Source organism: Felis catus, chromosome B2, assembly GCF_018350175.1.
Source record: "Felis catus isolate Fca126 chromosome B2, F.catus_Fca126_mat1.0, whole genome shotgun sequence".
Classification (NCBI taxonomy): Eukaryota; Metazoa; Chordata; class Mammalia; order Carnivora; family Felidae; genus Felis; species Felis catus.
This window is the reverse complement of record NC_058372.1, coordinates 81,401,226-81,421,602: the sequence shown is the minus strand read 5'-3', so window position 1 is coordinate 81,421,602 and position 20,377 is coordinate 81,401,226. Positions and strand designations below refer to the sequence as shown.

At 36.3% G+C, this 20,377-nt stretch overlaps 1 long non-coding RNA gene and 1 other non-coding gene across 3 annotated transcripts in view; one reads left to right on the top strand and one right to left on the bottom strand.

The window, feature by feature from the left end:
• Nucleotides 1-20,377, bottom strand: part of LOC109499778 — a 607,757-nt gene that overhangs the window by 193,337 nt on the left and 394,043 nt on the right. The window lies entirely within an intron of this gene.
• On the top strand, nucleotides 4,410-4,516 carry LOC111560619. The gene has a single exon (XR_002742624.2). It is a non-coding gene; the product is annotated as a U6 spliceosomal RNA (small nuclear RNA).

The following is a 20,377-nucleotide window of genomic DNA, read 5'->3' as shown; positions in this document are numbered from 1 at the left end:
ACACTTTGCTTCCTACCTTAAAAGAATCATACATCCATGCCCATTGTCATGAGCCTGTATGAACTATTTCCCATTATAGGCAAAGAAAACATCCCCACCCATTGATGTTCAGCATGGTGAAATGATTGGCTTTGGCCAATGAATGAAGATGAAAGTGATAGGTGCCAGTTCTATGATAAGGCCTTAAGAAAATTTGTCTGTTCATCTCCTTGTTTCCCTGCCACCCCAGGTGAGAACATGACACAAGTTGTCACTCTTTCCGGAACAAGGAGTTATGTGGAACAAACCTGAATCCAACCTACAATCTAAAACCAAGCCCAGCTGATTTCAGCCAAACCCTACAAAATCTGTAAAATAAATAAATAAATAAATAAATAAATAAATAAATAAATAAATAAATACGTATGTATGTATGTATGTATGTATGTTAAAAAATAAAAGTGACTATTTGTTTTGTAAACCATGAAGGTTTGTAGCTTTGTTTGTTATGCAGCATTACCCCGGGAATAGTTGACTAACACAATGAGATTTGATCATTCTATAAGTAATTAACCATTGGCCTTCTAGGAAGGACTCTGTGGGCAGTGATAAGCTTGGATCTTAAAGCATCCAAAGATTTGACCCCCCAAAAAAGTGTTTTCCATTGATGTGCCTAGAAGACTTTCATTTTTCCTAAGAATTCCAGAAAAAGTACTTTATTTAATCTTTAATCATCAGGGGAGAGTAGTTCCTCTTCAGGAATAAGCCCAAGAATCCATACAGAAGAGGTAGATACACCAATATCAGAACCCACTTTTTAGGCCAAGGTGCCACTACAGACATTCATTCCTCAAGCCAGTGGGGTACAACGATGAAAAAATAAAACTTCCCAAGACTTAGTGTTCCTATCAAAATCCCTAGCCTCTTGAGCCATGTATACATAAGCTATAACAATATAGAATTTTTGCTTTCATTTCTTACAGAAACATTTTCACATACATAAAGATTAGGTCTGTGGCCATGTGTTTACCTAATCCAACTGATTCAAAGAATAATAAAACATCTTTTGTCTCCCCAAAAGCTGAATTGTTACATCCCAGGATGGGCTCTAGGTTATAGCTGAAGATGACAAGGGGACTGGAGCACTCTCTTCCTAGGTATTTGGGTGTCAAAAGAGATGAAAGTAGAACTTGACAACTTTGGGTGGTAGAAATGTGGGGCTATCTGGCTCCTGGAGAGCTTTTATCAGCATAACAAAATATTAGAGTTAGGACTCAGGCCCATTTCATGTCCAAGGACTTCGTTCTAGGAGGAGAAGTCACAGCTGCCTCTTTACCCTTCAATCTTCATTTAAGGAGGGTATGGCCCTCACATAGGACATGTGACTTGGTTTTCATAACTGTGCCCCAGGGATAAGACCTGATGCAAGACAGGCTGACACACGTATTACTCACTGTGAAGTAATTCATAAGAAATCTTTCTCTGATCCCTAGAATTTCTTATGCACATTCAGGATAAAATTAATAAAGATGGATATTAAAAACCAAACACTAAACTAAAGAAAGTGAAAAATGACCTTTGCCTCTTTTATAATTTTTAATTACTTTAAAGTCATCTGATTTTGGCCTTGTTTTCAGGGTAACTAATACTAAGTATGTGCCCTGTTTTGGTCTGAAGAGTCCTGAATAGGAGACAAGTATAGACTGGACATGAACTGAATCTCATATCTCAACAGCCAGCAAGGAACTAAAGCATCCTGCTAGCAACCACTGTACGAGCTTATAAACAGATCCTTCAGCCATGGTCAACACATCAGATGACTGCTCCCTGACCCCCACCAACAAGTTAAATCTTAAGAGAGATCCTGAGCTAGAACTATGCAGCTAGGCCACTCCAGGATGCCTACACCTCTTGTGTGAAATAATACACACTTACTGTTTTTAACTGCCAGGTTTTGGGGTAGCTGACTAGATAACTAGTACACACATGTAAAACATTTTTGTGGAGTATAGTCAGACCTCAATAAACGTTAACTTTCTACTAATCAATAATACTATGTTACTTATCTCCTAATCAGGATACTTTTTCCCCTGCACCCTCTCCCTTAGCCCCCACATACCATTTCAGAAGTCCTTAAAAGCAAAGAGAGAGTATATCAGAGGCAATATTTTAAAAGGTAATGACCCAGAATATTCCAAACTAACAAAAGAGACCACACCATAGATCCAAGAAGCCCAAGATATTCCAGAAAGCTAAATAAAAATGGTATTCATATCTATACATATCACGGCAAGACTACAGAAGGCTGAAATGAAATAAAAAGTCTCAAAAGCATCCAGAGAATAAAAAAACATCTTCTAAAATGTGATCACTTAACTGCTGACTTGTTCTGAAGCAACAATGTAAACCATAAGAGAACGGAATGATATCTGTATTCTGTCCACCGAGAATTCTATACCAACTGAAAATATCTTTCAAGAATGCAAGCAAAATTAAAGACATTTTCAGACAAACAAAATATTGAGAGAGCAAACTACCAGCACATTTAAACTAAAGGAAATTCTAGGGGTGCCTGGATGGCTCAAGTCAGTTAAGTGACCGACCCTTGATATCTGCTCAGGTCGTGATCTCACAGTTCCTGAGATCAAGCCCTGCATAGGGCTCACACAGGACATGAAGCCTGCTTGGGATTCTCTCTCTCCCTCTTCCCCTCCCCTGCTAGCACTCTCTCTCTCCCTAAATAAACAAACAAATAAATAAATAGGAATTCTAATGGGTATACTTCAAGTACAAGGAAATCTGGCTTAGATGTGGGTTCTGAGAAACAAGGACTGAAAAGAAAACAAAAAGTCGTAGTATTTAGGAAACTTTTAAAAAATAACTAAATAAATGTCTTCTGTGGATAAAAGAGAATTAAAATACACAACAGTTATATAGAAGTTGGGAGGGAATAAACAAAATTAAAGTAGTGTAAGTTGTTGTGTTTTATCCACAATTGCATTTAGACATTAGAAAGTTAAGAAGGGATATCATAATTTCCAGAGTAATCACTCAAAAAAGAAAAGTGCATACATTTTGAAATATTATGGGTAGAAGTAGAAATATAAAGAATCACTTCAAAAGAAAGCCAGGAAGCAGACAAAACATTCAATAAGTATGATAAATGGAGAGCACAAAATAAAATGTTGGATTTCAACCTTATATATAGGCAATTATATGAAATACAAATGCATTAACTGTTCTAGTTAAGAGGCTGATTTTCACACTGGGGAAAAATACTGCAATCTAATTATATGCCCTTTATAAAAGACAAATCTAAGACGTAAAATCTATAAAACGTGAAAATAAAAAGATGAAAAATATAGAACACAAACACCATTCAAAAAGAAAACTTGTAGAGCTATATAAATATTTTAAAATGGACATTAAGGCAAAAGACTGTTAGAAATAGAAAGGCCCAATATATATAGATAAAAAGAACTGTATTCATCTTGAAGATACAATAATTTTTACTTTGTGGGCACCTAATACCATATTTACCAAAATGTATAAAGCTAAAGAAAAAATCTCAAATAAAAAAAGGCAAATACACATTCATGATGGTTGATTTTAACATTTTTATCAATGACTGATAAAATAGGGGAAAAACCTTTAATGGGTATATTTAGAACACTGCACCTAACAACTGCATTATGCATATCTTTTTTAAGCACACATGGAACATTTACAAAACTTGAGCATAAACTGGGTCACAGGGTTAAGTCCCAACAGCTTTCAAAGGATTATAATAACACATAGTATGTTCTCTGGTCAAAGTGGAATTACTCTAGAATAAAAGACAACGACCTTAAATGTGAAAATATACGGAAATAAACTTCTAACTGTCCCATAAGTCAAAGAAGAAATCATGACAGAATTTAGGAAGTATTCTAAACTGAATGATAATGTATTACAACTTAAACTTGAGGTGATGCAGTCAAAGCAGTATTTAGAAGAAAAAAATGTTGATTACATGTGTTTATTAATTTTAAAAATGTCTCAAAATTAATATAGTAAACATCCATACAAAAAGTTAAAAGAAATCCAACAAAAGTAGAATGAAGGAGATAAAGAAATCAAAAAATAAGATAAAAATTAATAGAATAGGCAAACAAACATGTAATAGATAAGAGAAAGAAATCTAAGTTAGTTCTTTGAAAACATTAAAGAAAGCACAAATAACCATTACCAGGAAAGAAAAAGGAGTCACCACTTTATATCCTGCAAATTTCTTTTTCTTTCTTTTTTTTTGTGACAGATCAGTGCTTACTTTTATTTTTTTCCTTGACTTACACATTTTATTTTATTTTTTAATTAAATATACCTATTGCAAATTTATTTTTAAAAGAAGCTATTGTAAACAGTTGTAAGTCAATAGATTTGAAAATCAAGTGCTCGCTTCAGCAGCACATATACTAAAATTGGAACGATACAGAGAAGATTAGCATGGCCCCTGCGCAAGGATGACACGCAAAAAAAAAAAAAAAAAAGAAGAAGAAAGAAAAAGAAAATCAAGGTGAAATGGATAATTATACAGAAAAAAATAATTTTGCAAAATAGACTTAAAAAATAGAAAATATCAATAGTTATATAATTATTAAAGACATTGAATCAGTACTCAAAAATCTTTCCACAAAGAAAATTTTAAGCTATGATTACTTCTCTGGCAATTTCTATCAGACATTCAAACAGCAATAATTCCAATGCGGCCCAAATTCATCTAGAAAATAGGAGGTGGAGAATGAAACACTTTGCCAACCTCATTAGGTTAGTATAATCTTGATAACAAAGCCTGCACAGAAAATAGGAGAAAAATATTTACAAGTCAAACTCACTCATGAACATAAATCCAAACACACTAAATACAATAGTAGCAAATAAAACCCAGCCTATATAACACAGATAAAATAGATTAATGCATTGTGACTGGGCCAGATTTATTCAAAGAATTTAAGTTTGATTTAACATTTGAAAACCAATCAAAGTAATTTACCACATTAACAGATGCATCTCAATAGATGCAGTAAACAATTGATAAAATAAAAAATTTTTAATATTTGCAACTAGATATTTAAAAATGGTGACTAGGAATCAGTCTTTGAGAAAAAAAATAGATATAACTTTATCAAGAGATATTAAAGAAGATCTAAATATATCAGGAAATAAATCATCTTTAGGGGTTGGAAAAAATCAGTATTATAAAAATGTGCATTGTCCCCACATTGATCTTTAGATTCAGTGTGATGGCAATTAAAATTTCAGCTATTTAAAAAAAAATTCATTTCAATATAGTTGGCACACAATGTTACGTTAGTTTCAGGTATAAAACATAGTGATTCCACTTCTCTATGCATTATGCTATGCTCACCACAAGTGTACCTACCCTCTGTCACCATACAACACTATTACAATATCATTGAAATGTCAGCCATTTTTAAAGTTTTCTTTGCCAAAAAAGAAGAAATGACTATTAAATTTATATTCCAAAAAGAGTCAAGAGGAGTCAAGACAACAATTGAATAAGAAAAACAAATTTGGAAAACTTACCCAACTAAATATCAAGATTCATTATAAACATAGTGTAACATTGACGCAAATAGAGAAAAACAGGTAAATGAAACAAGATAAAAAGCCCAGAAACACATGTATGGACACTTGCTTCATAAGAGGAATATTAGTGGTAAGGAGTGTGGAAGAGGAAACTTTTAAACAAATAGCAATGAAACAATTTGATGTCTGTATGGGAAAAAAATTAAATTAGACCATGAAGTCAGGCCATACACACAAATTAATTCCAGGTGGATTAGGGTTCTAAACATTAAATAAAAGACTACTAAGATTTTATATGATAATAGAGGAGACTATCTACTTAACTTCACAGTACGGAAAAATTACCTAAGCAAGTCACAAAACGCACTACTATGAAAGACAAGACTGACAAAGTTACTACATTAAACTAAGAACTTCTGTTCATCAGAAGATATCACAAAGAGAGAGAATAAGTAATAAAGAGTGGAAGAAAACACTCACAGCAAGAGTCATATTCTAAGTACTCACACACACAATTTTGAAATGGGCAAAAGACTAAAAAAAAAAGACACTTACACTTAAAAGAAAAGGAGACCTAAATGGCTAATAAACATAAAAAAGAACTTGACCTCACTGCTAATCTGGGAAACACAAGCTAAAACAACAACAGTGAACTAATACTATATGCCCACAGATTCTTAGGTATTTACTCTAGAGAAACTCTGGCTCATGTTCAAAAATGTTCATAAAAACATTATTCTCAGGAACACTAAATTTAAAGTACCTATATATGCACTAGCAATAGAATGGATAAATAATTATGGCACACTGGAATGCAGTATTTGAACTACCTGAAAGCAGTAAAAATAAATAAAACTAAGGCTACACACAACATGGATAGATCTCATAAATATAAAATTGAGTAAAGAGGAAGACACAGTAGGATTCAGATTCACTTATTTAATCTAATAAAGTTAAAAATACATAAAAGCAAACTATATCTACTTTAAGTAAAGCATGAACATACTTTCACTTAGCTTCATTTATACATACATATGTGATAAAAATATGAAGAAAAACACAGAAATAATTATCATATAACTCAGAGTGAGTAGTCATTACCTTCAGGGAAAAAAAGTCCTCTTTTTAAATATTTATTTTTGAGAGACAGAGAGAGAGGTAGAATGAGCAGAGAGGGGCAGAGAGAGAGAGAGAGAGAGAGAGAGAGAGAGAGAGAGACAGAGAGACAGAATCTGAAGCAGGCTCCAAGCTCTGAGCTGTCAGCACAGAGCCTGACATGGGGCTCTAACTCACCAACCACCAGACCATGACCTAAGCGAAAGTTGGATGCTCAACCAGGGACCCCAGGAAAAAAATAGTTCTTAATAATAATGAAGAATAGGGGATATTTTTGGTCTTGGTAGTGTTATATTTCTTGACCTTGGCCATGGAAACATGCACGTTCACTTTCTATTATTTATTAAACCATTAATCTCTGGTTCACACATTAGTCTGTATATTTACTTCACAAGAAAATGTTTTTAAAACTTATATGAAAAATAAGCACACTGTTCTGTGCTTATTTGTTTTTCCCCCCAGCGTGTCAATCGTAAAAGCTATTCTATTATCTTTAAAATTTCCATATGGGATGGTGTCTATGTAATCTATAACATGCCAGTGGATTTCTTACAGAGACAAGAAAAGAGATTAAAGTAATGATTGTATCAACAGATTCATCCAGGCACTAAAAATGTATTTGTAAAACCCCATATACTCTTTGGATAAGTAATCATGATTTTGCAGCATTTTAAGTTTCCTCTGAGGTAATTCAGTGATGTGGAACCGAATCATTAGCCAGTTCTTCAATGTGTAACTTCTCTTACCTGTGAAGAGAGGCAGAAAATGAAGTGTTTGGAGTAGAACAGAAAATTCTCGTTAGCTGAATGTTGAGAGGATGACACAAGTGGCTATTTCTGAGATTCAAATATCTCTTAAAGAAGTCTCGAGGGATGTGGCAGTCCCGACTTCTCGCAAGGTTGATGACTATTACCTGGAGATCTTTAATAAGCACAGCTGGTGAGCAATGGGACATAGAAGTGTAAAGAGGCACAGAGATAATTACAAGAACAGATATACTTAGGGACATTCCTCTCCTGCCCCTGTTTAAAACCATCTTTTCATCACACTTGTAACTACCTTTTCTGTTAGCACATCCTGACCTCTCACTAAATACTGACCTCTCTTTCACCTGTCCTTCCAGCAGTCAAGATGATGATGAAGAGCTGAGGAAGAGAGGGAAGTCAAGTGGCATCAACCAAAGATTTCTGATTCCAGCAAAGATAGATAGAGTAACAGGGACCACAATTACCCTGTTCAACAACGGGAAAACAGGACAAAATGTGTGAAACAATGGTTTCACACAGCAGTCTACAGGGAGTGGAAGACCGTGATCCCTGAGAGAAATGAAACCAATAAGGCGAGCCCTGCCATGTCCCCAGCTTACCACCTAGAAAGTGTCCAGGCCACAGTGCAGAGTGGAGGGATACAGGGTTCAGCTGTCACATGAATTGTAGAGACAGATTACAGCCAAGGCAGCGGGCATTGCAGGGCAAAGTAAGAGGGAGGAGGAAGCTGGACAAAGACAAAGCTTTGCAAATCTGCAGAAGGGTTACTCTAAGACTTTGGCTGAACACTGTTTTGTATGTGTATGAGAAAAGGTATTGAGGCCAGGAAGGATACACCAATATGTAGAATTTACACAAGGTTAGGAATAGTTTTTGTTCTCACCTGCCGGAGTGATAAGACATGGGGTATTGGGTAGAACACTTCAAAAGTATTACCTTAGTAATGGAGCTAAATTAGCACCAGACCCAAGGCTGCTCAGGATCTGCCCTATAACACCTTAAAGGGAAGCCTCAAAATGATCCAACTGAGTCCATGCAAATTATCTGCACACCAGAACAAACACCATCACTATTTAGAGGAATTAATAAAATCCACCAGCCAATAGTGTAGAATTCACAACGTATGTCATCCAATCAAAATTCTCATTGTCTGGCATCCAAAGAATAGCAGTACTCTTTGAATATTCCCATACATGCAAAGAAGCAGGAAAGAACTGATCCATTACCAGAAATCAACCAATAAAAATAGACACAGAAATGAAAGATATGATAAAACCAGCAGACATTGATGTCAAATTACTGCTATAAATACACTCCAAATGTTAGAGAAGATAGAAGAAAACACAAATATGATGAGGAGAGAAATAAAAGATATTTTTAAAAGACACAAGTGAAATTTCTAAAGACGTAAAATGCAGTATCAGACATGAAAAATACACTGGATAGAGTTGCTGAAAGATCAGATACTGCAGTAGAAAAGATCAATGAACTTGAAAGCATAGCGATGGCAACTCTTCCAAAATGAAGCTATAAAAAGGAAAAAAAAATACTTAAAAACTGAACACAGTATCAGGGACCTATGGGACAAACATCAAGCAGTCTAAAGTCTGAAATGGAAGTCACAGGAGGCAGATAATATTTGAAGAAATAATAGCTGAAAAATTCTCAAATTTATGAAATTTCTAAATCTATTCATCTGAGAATCTTAAGCCACAAGCAAAGTCAATCTAATGATTTAAATGGAAAACCAAAGAAAGGTGAACATTTATATAACACAGGGACTAAGAAATACATTTTTAAGAAATATTCAAAGCCACATATAAGTAAGGAAAAAAATAAGATTTGCCTCAGTCTATTACAAAATAATACAACAATGTTTACATGGTAAAATATCCCCCCTAAAACAATGAGATTAATAAATTGCAGAGAATAGTTCTACTCATTGTGAGAGAAAATATCCTTAATGAAATGTCTTCACTAGTGTTTTTTAAATATTTTTTAATGTTTATTTATTTTAGAGAGAGAGAGAGAGACAGAGCATGAGCAGGGGAGGGGCAGAGGGAAAGGGAGACACAGAATCTGAAGCAGACTCCAGGCTCTGAGCTGTCAGCACAGAGCCCAATGTGGGGCTCAAACCAATGGCTGAATGCAAGTGTGTGGACATAAATACTGCAGCTTCCTTGATCCCTGTGGGAGCCAACTCTGAATTGTGATCTGCTCTGTGGCCAGAGTCCCCATTAGAGTCCCACTATTATAGGGAATAGTCAGCCTATTCCCTCACACATCCCCAGTCTTCTTAACACACAAGCAAAACCATTTCTGGAAGCCCGGATACAGTCCATCAGCAAAGACAGACATGCTTTGGTTGTCGGGATTAAAAGCATAATCAAAGCCAGGGTCTACAAAAATAGGAAAGACACTGAGGGTATGCTGGTGGGGCACCAATGTTTTCTACTAAAGTTCTTTTTTTAAAAAAATTTTTAATGTCTATTTATTTTTGAGAGAGAGAGAATGCAAGCAGGGGAGGGGAACAGAGAGAGGGAGATACAGAATCTGAAGCAGGCTCCAGGATCTGAGCTGTCAGCATAGAGTCTGACTCAGGGCTCAAACCCACGAACCATGAGATCATAACTTGAGCTGAAGTCGGAGGCTTATCCGACTGAGCCACCCCGGCACCCCTCTGCTAAAGTGTTCTTTAAGCAAAACGAAAATGAAAAGATTCTCAGGAAAAAAAGCAACTCACAAAAACAAATGGAAATAATCAATGAACCTAACAAAATATGTTGATCCTCAGGAGTATTCAAATAAGTATAATTTAAAAAATAAGGAAATAACATGCTGATCCAACAGGAAAATTTTAAGACTGGTTATATTCTTATCAAATGGGAGAAGAAATATTCTTATTGAAAGCTGGTAGTACTAGAATATGAGTTGAAGTAAACTTAGAACAGGTAATCTAGAAACACTTCTTAAATTACACACTCCATCAAACCAGCAGTCCCACTTTTCAGATCTTGTCCAAAGGAAGTAATTGTACATGTGGTTAAAGATATGTGCTCAAAAAGAATATTATTTATAATAGGAAAAAGAGAAGAACCTGAATTTCTCAATTTAGAAATTTCTTTTTAAAAATTAAAATCCATCTATATAAAAAAATTAATGCAACTATTAAAATGATGGCATCAATTTGGATTTGTTTTTAGAAAATGGCATTAACTAATCCTACCATATACATACACACATACACATACACATATATACACATTCACCCTGAGTTTCTTCCAGAATTGTTTCTGGCCCAACTATATTGTGTCTACTCCATAACCATATTCTCAGTAGCTCCCAAAGTGACTCTGCATCTTTGAAGGAAATTGGCCATTTATTTAATTATAAGACAATTTGAAAAACATCCAAAATGATGTGATACAGAAATGTGCTTATAATTAAATTAATTAAAATTATTATTGTGTTAGGAAATTCAGAACGTCTTTGAAGAAATGGTGATTCAGCAGAAATATTTCTTGGTAATCCCAAATTTCTTCTGCTCTGTTTTAAGTCAAAGTTTTCCAGCAGTTCTCTCATTTTTTTCTCCTGATTTTGATTGATTCTTTGGGCTCACAGCCACTGAACAGACAGCACACAACAGCAGAAAGCTAAGTGCTTCTGCTAACAGACAAGCTCACTGCTTGCTGAGACAGTCTGGGGCCTCCTTCCAATCCTGTGGACTGGGGCATTGTGAAAACACCCCAGCAGAAGTGCACATTACACCATTTCTTCCCTAAAATGATCATCCCGCAGCTCCTTCAATCACAGCTCTTATGATCTCCTATCAACACCCAAAATCTTTAGTTTAGCAAAGTCCTTTCTAAAGTGAAACACAGGATGTACTGAGCATGCCTGGACATAGTTGGCATCTGACTTTCCTGGACCTACAATATAGTCCAAAGTATATGAATTCTTAGAGCAAGAGTGTCCCTGTTGATTTGTTTTGGATTTACAATTACCTAACATCATCAGGCATTTATATAAACTACTATCAAGTCAAACCTAGCCATGTATTTCATGAAACTGGTTTAAGATATTTATCTCCTATGATATCAATATCACTTTAATTCTTAATTCTATAGGCCAACATATTCACTACTCAGCTATTCGTAATCCTAAATTTCATAAGCAAGCACTCTTTGTTTTCCTCTTAGTACGTATAAAATGGGATGGGATGGTACAGTGTGGTGTGGTGTGGTGTGATATATTAAATATTGAGACAGGAAAAATTCAGGGACAGGTCTCAGTGGCAAAAGATATTGAAAAAGAGAAAGAAAGGTATACAGAGGTTTTGAAATGCTGGTAGAAAGGAGGGATTCCAAGTTACACATTTGGTCTTTGGAGTACTTGTCATGTGCTCTTAAATCCATATGTATTATTTATTGGATCTTATAAAAACAATGACTTCTCCTTCCGAAGGAAGGAAGGAAGGAAGGAAAGAAAGAAAGAAAGAAAGAAAGAAAGAAAGAAAGAAAGAAAGAAAGAAAGAAAGAAAAAGGAAGGAAGGAAGGAAGGAAGGAAGGAAGGAAGGAAGGAAAAGGAAGGAAGGAAGGAAGGAAGGAAGGAAGGAAGGAAGGAAGGAAGGAAGGAAGGAAGGAAGGAAAAGGAAGGAAGGACAGAAGGAAGGAAGGAAGGAAGGAAGGAAGGAAGGAAGGAAGGAAGGAAGGAAAGAGGAAGGGCAAGGGAGGAGAGGGGAGGGGAGTTGAGGAGAGGGGAGGAGAGGAGAGGAGCAGAGGAAAAGAAAAGAGAAAAGAAAAGGAAAGGAAAGGAGAAAAGAAAAGGGGCGCTTGCGTGGCTCAGTCAGTTGAGCGTCTGACTTCGGCCCAAGTCATGACCTCAGGGTCCCTGAGTTCGAGCCCCATGTCAGGCTCTGTGCTGTCAGTTCAGAGCCTGGAGCCTGCTTTGGATTCTGTGTCTCCCTCTTTCTCTGCCCCTCCCCCACTCACACTCTGTCTCTCTATCAAAAAATGAATAAACATTAAAAAATTTTTAAAGAAAAGCAAGAAAAGAAAGCAGTTTACTTGAAATTATTCAGCTTTTACAATTAAAGCAAAATGTGCCTAAGGCTAAATTTTAACCATAATTTAGTTTTGCAATTTCTAGTACCTTTAGAAAATAGTAACAGGTGGCACCATCTACATATCTATAGAATTAATATATTTCAATAAAGTACGTTGTGCAGCATCTCCCAAGACAAAAAATATTATGGTTCTTCGCATGAAGGCGAGTGGAAAGACTTAAGTCAGTTTTCCAGTTTATCATCTAGCAATTTACTAGGTAGCTTAAAGTAAGTTACTTAACCACCCTGCGCCTCAGGACGTCAGTCAATGCATCTGTAAGAATGCTGACCTATCTGTAGCAGATCATCAGAGCAACATTTATTAAGTATTTATTATGTGTCAGAAACTGTTCTGACAGCTTTAGATATTTTGATTTATTTACTCATCATAGTATGTAAGTACCCATTTCACAGGTAAGAATTATGAGACACGGAGAGGTTAAATAATTTGCCCAAGTTCACACATGTAGGAAGTCATAGATCCCAGATTTAAACCCAGTCTGGAGCTTTTATTCACTACACTATCCTGCTTCTTTAGAGGGTAAAAATAGTGCATACCTCAAAGGGTTGCTATGAGAATGAGCAAAGACATTATAAGGAAAATAGGTGGAAAAATAAGAGTTCAAGTATGTACCTACTGTTATTGTTTTAAAAACAGACATCTTTCTGTCTCTAATAGCACATTCCCCACACACCTTTCAAGGCATTTTCAATGCAGCTCAGGGCAGCTTATCATTTTAAAATACTACATCAATTTGAACAGTTTCAAAATGATCATTCATTTCAAATATGTTTTAAGTCTAGTTGTCCCTTGTAACTTGCAGCAGGCACATGTAATAATCCATACAACACACAACTGAGTATCTAAATAGAATTTTCACAAATAGAATTAATTTGAAGTGCATTTGGAGAGTTTAACATTTAAAGAAATCCCAAGATAAATGCTTTCTCAGAAAATAGTTCTTTTGAAACGGAATAATTTACCTCAACCGCCCATGTAAATATATGCTTAGTAATCTTAGGGCAGAGGAAAACTAAAGTGATCTCAAAAGACAAAGGTAGACACATCCTGAGCTATTGGCTACCTGAGGCCACAGAGCCAAGATGGAAGTGACTGTGTCTCATGACCATGATCATTAAGCAAGCAGCCAGCCACCGATTCTACACAAGAGCCTAAAAGAAAAGAAAAATTTGCCATTCAGCTAGTAAGCCAAAGCCATGTGCTTCTGCAAAACGTAAAAATGGAGAGAAAGAGAAGTAAGGAAAGGAAACACAATCCCCTGGTTTTGTCCTGGTGCCCTGCCATTGTGTCGTCTGCTGGCAAGTATGAGGATTTCTTTGCTAAGGAGCTGTCTGAGCCTGGGAGATACTCAAAGGCACACGAAGTGTAACACTGTCTCCTTCACAAAGGAGAGGATTGAAACACTGACCAGCATAACCAATAGGCTTAGTGAGCCAAAGAACAGCATGGACAATGAGCCAGAGAAAAGAAGCCAAGAAGGAAGTTTATGAGTCCCTGAACAAGGCCAATAAATCCTTCAGCACGTGGGTGTCAAGGCCTCAGTCTGTGCACCAGATGCAGCCTGATGGATGGGTTTATCTGTCCCAAAAGGCAAATAGAGATTGTTCTGCCTTTGGCCCCACACATAGGTGAGACAGAACTCTAGTGTCTCCCCTCCCTCTAGCCTTCTTCAAGTGTATTACATGTGTCCCACTCAGTATTTCCATTTCTTTGCCTTCTAGTTTTGGCACTAAAAGAGCAACCTGAGACCCTCCATGTATAAGGAGTATGTTTACTGCCATTGGACTGCCAGGACATCCCACTCTTGAACTAAATAAAAATTATATATAATATCTCCTTTTAGTCGACTCACTGGAAAGAATGGTATCTTCTCCTCTTGCTTCTGACAATAGTCAGGATCAATTTAGCACACTTTGAGTCTTCTTCAGCGTTCTTCACAATCACTTATAAAAGATAGCATTCACCAATTCAGACCCACGCAATATTAGAGTGTGACTTAAGCACACTCCCTGTTTGCTCATCCCCAGATAAAAATCAGGGTTGAATGCTGGCCAAGAGGTCCCAGGAGCAAATTATTCATCTTTACCATAGGAGAAGGTTAACCCACAAAGATGTATCTTTATGAACTAGAAAGAGGATTCAATTTAGCTCTGCTTCCAAAGAGGTGAAAGAGGGCCGCATATGGTGGTCTGGATGGATGGAATTAGGGTAGAAGATACAGAAAGGTGTGTAAAGAGGCACTGCCTTGGGAAGCTGAGCTTCCTACCCTTGTAGGAACTGAGCTCCTACCCTTGTGTAGTATAAGTGCCTGACATCAAGCTTTTGGTTGCCAAGGCATGAATTTCAAAAATATCCATCTTGAACAAACATACTTCCAGGTGCATGATACAGCTTCTAGCAAACCAACTAGATAAGAAACAAGGTGGCCCCCACCCATAAAGACCCCTTTTTAGAAAGTCTTGTGTAGCCTAGATAACTGCCTACTTGAATGACCCTTCTTCTCCCTTCCCAGTCCCTAATTCCTGCTTTTATGTTTTAAATTCACCGATAGAGTAAACCCATGAAAAAGACATCCTACCCCTGGACATGAATAAAGACAGAGCCCCAGGTCTTGCTCCCTCCCTCTTTCTATATCTGGACCTTGCTGTGTGACTTGGGCATGCAGTGTACCCTCCAGGGCTTGGAGTAATCAGATGGTTGTTGCTGAGGTGAATCCTGAAATCATAAGAACCACAATGGCCGGTCTAGCCACAACTTGAGTTTGGTGGGGGAAATGTCTGTGGGGCTTGCCACAAGTAAATCAAACCCAGGTGAGTGCTCAGGCATTCCTAGCCAATAGCATCACTATTGAGAAGCTGAGACCAACACAACACCTGGATAATCTGTTGCCAGAAATGTACTAGATGAAGTAGTGTTTTCATCAGACCATGCTATTCTGTCATCTTCCAAATAGACCAAACACCCTGCTGACCTTTGCACTTGCTGGTCCCTATTGCTGGCATGCTCTTCTCTAAGACATTTACATATTTTTTCTCCCTCTCTTCATCCATAAACATTTTATGTTTATTTCAAGAATGCAAAGATAATTCTTATAAAAAACAATCTATAAATGAAATATACTATGTTGAGAAATTAAGGTAGAAAACACTAAATGATTGGCTTAACAAATACAAAAATTTTTCCACAAAATTCATGATTTAAGATGGAATTATTATAAAAATATAGTGCTATTTTAGTAGGAGGAAATTTCCTTAACCTGATCAATGGCATCAATCAAAAATGTGCAGCACTCAGCTGTCTGTGTCCAAATTAATATTGAGGTCAGACAAAAAACAAGAAAGCCTTCTATTTCAGTTTCTATTTGACATCATAGTAAATATACTGATGATGTAATCAGACAAGGACAAGCAATAAAATCATAAAACCTGAGAAGAAAAACAAAAATAGTTGCCTACATAGAAAATTCAAGACTTACAAATAAACTACTAGAGGTTTTAAAGAATAGATCATTCCTATCGTCAATATAAACAAATTTAAATTTTCAAGTGGAAAAAAGAGTCCTTCCATTTATAATAGTAACCAAAACTTTTAGCTACTCTATAATAAACCTAGGAACTGAGGTTTAAGAACTTTATGGAAAAAATTATAAAAATATGAGGAAAATATGAATGATGCACATAAAACTCAATGTGAATACAGCACTCCCACGTGGTAATGAATTAGAAGACAATATTATAAAGATATCAGTTCTCCCCAAACTAATCTATACAGTCAATGTAGTCAATTTAATATGCCTACAGAATTCTTCATGGAACTTGAAATACTAAAGGGCAATATGTCAAGAATAGCTAAGATAGTTTTTTAAAGAAACAAAAGTAGGAAAACTATTTCTAACAGGTATTAAGATGAATTTTGAAGCTATTTTGCAATATGACATTGGTGCAAATACATTCACGGTGATTAATAAAATAGAAAGAAGCCCTGTGTATATGGCTATTTGTCATACGACAGAACTGGCATTATGCATTTATGAAAAAACTAAAACACACTGCTCAAAAAATTTCGCTGAGATAATTGGTTATCTATATGGGAAAGGAGAGAAACACACTTTACACCATAAACAATAACAAATCCCAGCTGAACTAAAATAGATATCAACACTTTGATAATTTTCAAAGAAAATATAGGCATTTGCCTTTACCAAATTGCATAACAGCCAAATTTCCTAGACAAGGTGTCAAAATGCTTAATCTGTAAAGGAAACAACTAGTATACTGAACTGATTATAAAATTCAAAACTTTTTTCACAAAGACAACATAATCAAAGTTAAAAGATAAATTACAGACTTAGAACAGATATTTGCAATCTATATAACCAATAGATATTACCTAACAATATTTAAAGAACTCTTTCAAGTCAATAAGGAAAAGAAAACAGTAGGAAAACATGCAAAGGATAAGAACAGAAAAGGAATCACAAATGGCCAATAAACATACGAAAAAGGCTTTCAGCCCAATTGGTAATAAAATATAAACAATGAGATGCCATTCACTCCCATTTCACACCCACCAGATTGGTAAAAATGTTAGAGTTGGCAAGGATGTGGAGCAAAGGAAATTCTCACACACTGACATTAGGAGCATGAATTGGCCCAACTGCTTGGAGAGTAATTTGGCAATATCAAGTCAGTCTGTTGGAGTGAATACCCTATAAGCCAGGAATTCTTCTGAGCTTTCATCCTGAGATATTTTTGTGTATTGTATTCAGGGCAATGAGTGTAAAGTGTTCATCTTCTTAATGTTTGTACTTCTCATTGGAAGAAGCAGTTATCTATCAACAAGAGAATAGAATAAATGTATTATGGTGTATGTAGACAATAGCATAGGTTATAGGAGTTAAAATGAGCAAGGACACAGCACTCAATATAATCTGTCAAATATATACACTTCAAAATGTGTTAACGATAAAAGCAGTATTTGCACACAGTTTTTACAAAGTGCCTCGTGTTGCTCTAAGTGCCTTACATGTATTATGTAATTTATACATTTAATTCTCTTTACATTAATATTTAATATTCACCACAAGCCTAAGAGATTGGTACTATTACAATCCCATGTAATGGATGAGGGAACTGAGACATACAAAGGTGAAGTGACTTGTCCAAGGCCACACGGCTCATTAGTCACAAAGGAGTATGCAAATCCAGTCTAGCTCTGAACTTCGGTACTCCACTAGTTCTGATTTTTTTTGATTGTGTAGTATGACACCATTTACACTTATTTGAAAAACAGCAAAATATCCTATAACGTTCAAAGATGCACAGATACGTCATAGAATTACAAAAACATAACTCATCTTTATATAGTATAATTTATGATAATAATATTTTATACCACAAATCCTGCATCCCCAAAGTTTTATTCTATCCTTTACCCTCGATTCAAATCTCTCCCGTGTAAAGAAACATGAGGTCATTGGCTGCAACTGAAGACCTCATGATGTACTTCCCGCTCCAGTTCACTCCCTAAGGCAGTGAACAGCTGTGGTCGGGTAAAGCAGTCACTTCCAGCCTCAGTGTCACCGCAGCCATAGTAGAGCAGTCTTTGATATGTCTGCGACTATAGCAGGAAGCGTTTGAAGAGACTAAGAGTGGAGAGAGGTGGGGGTCAAGAAAGGGAAGCGAACACCACCCCTTCTCATATCGCGCTTCAATCCCACCTGTCCCAGCTTTAAATGGGTTTGTGCAGTCAAAACCACCAGTTTGGGCTTCACCACAGGTTCAGCCTACAATGTGGACACTTCAAAGACTTCAAAGGTAGGGGACACAGTACTGTATCTGGAGTGACACCAAAAATGTGGGATTTAGCAAAGCTTTCGGAGGGTGGTTCAAGGGCTTCAAGTGATTTCCACTTAAATACACTGTAAGTGAGTGAACAAAAAAAGAATAAAAAAATAATAGGCCCGAGGAAGGAAAAAAATCTCATTTTTCTTTTTTGTTAATGCTATAGAAATATCAATCCTGAGGGCTTGGTGAGATTTTTTTAAAGCCTGATCCATGAAGCTGAGCCTGACTTTCAGCAGCAAAATTCAGGAGGCTCTACTTTTATTCTTTTCTACCCAGTTCCGTTTTTAAATAATTGATAGGTATAAGAAAGGAAAATTTAATAGGAAACTACTCGATGCCAAATTGTATGCTAGGTGCTTTCATCTGTGTTTTTTATCTCACACTCATAACAACCCTATGGAGTAGTGTAATTGTTTCCCATTTACAAATGAGTAAACTGAGGCTTCAAGTAGCTACACCAACCCGCTCCAAGAAGGCACAAAATTGAATTCAGTCCAACATATTTGAAGCTGCAAAGTTCACGCCTTTCTACCATGCCATGCAGCTTTATGATAATTGAATGTGAAAATGGTCTGACCTAAATAAGCCAAAAATACAGCAATTACTCCTAGTTAAAACATTCATTTTTAAATTTATATACAAACTAAAAATGCTTGTTGGATCCCCTGAAAAACTCACTAGGGGTAGATATTATTTGATTTTGGTTTCCTGCTATATGCTTAGTGGTTTCATAAGGTTTTAACTAGTGCCCATCAGTAGTAATGGTGTGTATTGCAATGGGGGCTCGGGGGCTCTGAGTCCATTCTCTAAAGGTTTTCTGGCTTCTAGTGTTTGGGTTCTAAACAATTAGGAAAACTGGACATGGCTACGGTAAGAGCCTTTCTAATTGAAAAATATAGGGTTTTTAAAACCAATTTCTCCACAAACTGCCCTGACAAAATGAATATTGTTTAATTTTCATTTTGAATTAAAGACTTGGAAACCTGAGTAATATAGAAGCTAATGATAAACTGAGCTGAGCAGAGGGTCCTCTGAGAGCCATAGCGATGTATTAAAACAAGAATTATTTTGTACACTGTGCTGTACTTCAACATTGGATCCTCAGCAGACTGCAAAATCACTTTCTAGATAATGAAATTATAAAAGAATTTTAATTTCATGTTAGAACTTGTGTTACAAATTATTAGGAAAAGAAACAGGGGAGAACATAATTTTCAAGCAAATTCCTCCCGTGGATCGCCAAACTAGATGGACATTTTGCTGACAAGACTTGCAGAAAGTATTATCAGAGGCAGCAGAAATACTTTAAATTTTCAAACCACAAATTCTGTTGAAGGGCAACATGAATATATTTAAATGTCAAGGACAGTTAAGGGCTGTGATGCAACAGCACTGAAAGGGATTGTTTGCAAAATGAGGCTAGAAGAACATCACACAATCTGGGGTATAGTGGATGCCTTATTAAAAGGGGCCATTTGACAAGGATAAGGCAGTCTTCCCTCAGATTGAGCACACAGGCCTAAACAACCCCAAGATAACATTCATTCAAGTGTTGGGGCTGATTCTGAACAACTATATTCACATGGAGGTACTGAACTATCCCACTCCCCTTCAGAGCTGATTCCCAAACTGCGGCCACTTCCTCTGTATAGACTTGAGACTTGGTCTATATGAAATAACTTCTATATTAAAGCATAGTCAGTTTAGTGAGGCAAAGAGAATTGCCTCAAAAGCCTAAGCCAATAGAGGGCAGCTCTACAGAAAAACTCCATCCTTAAGGACTGGAATTCCTTTTGCCCCCACATCTCAATACCATTGAGGACAGCAGGTGTTCTGGTTTCCTCACACCAGAATGAGGCAGGAAATCCCCTTCTGGTAGGTAGTCAGGATTTCTGCTGGCCCATAGATAGGAATGCCTGCCAAAATCCCAAGCAGATTCCAGACTGTCATAGAA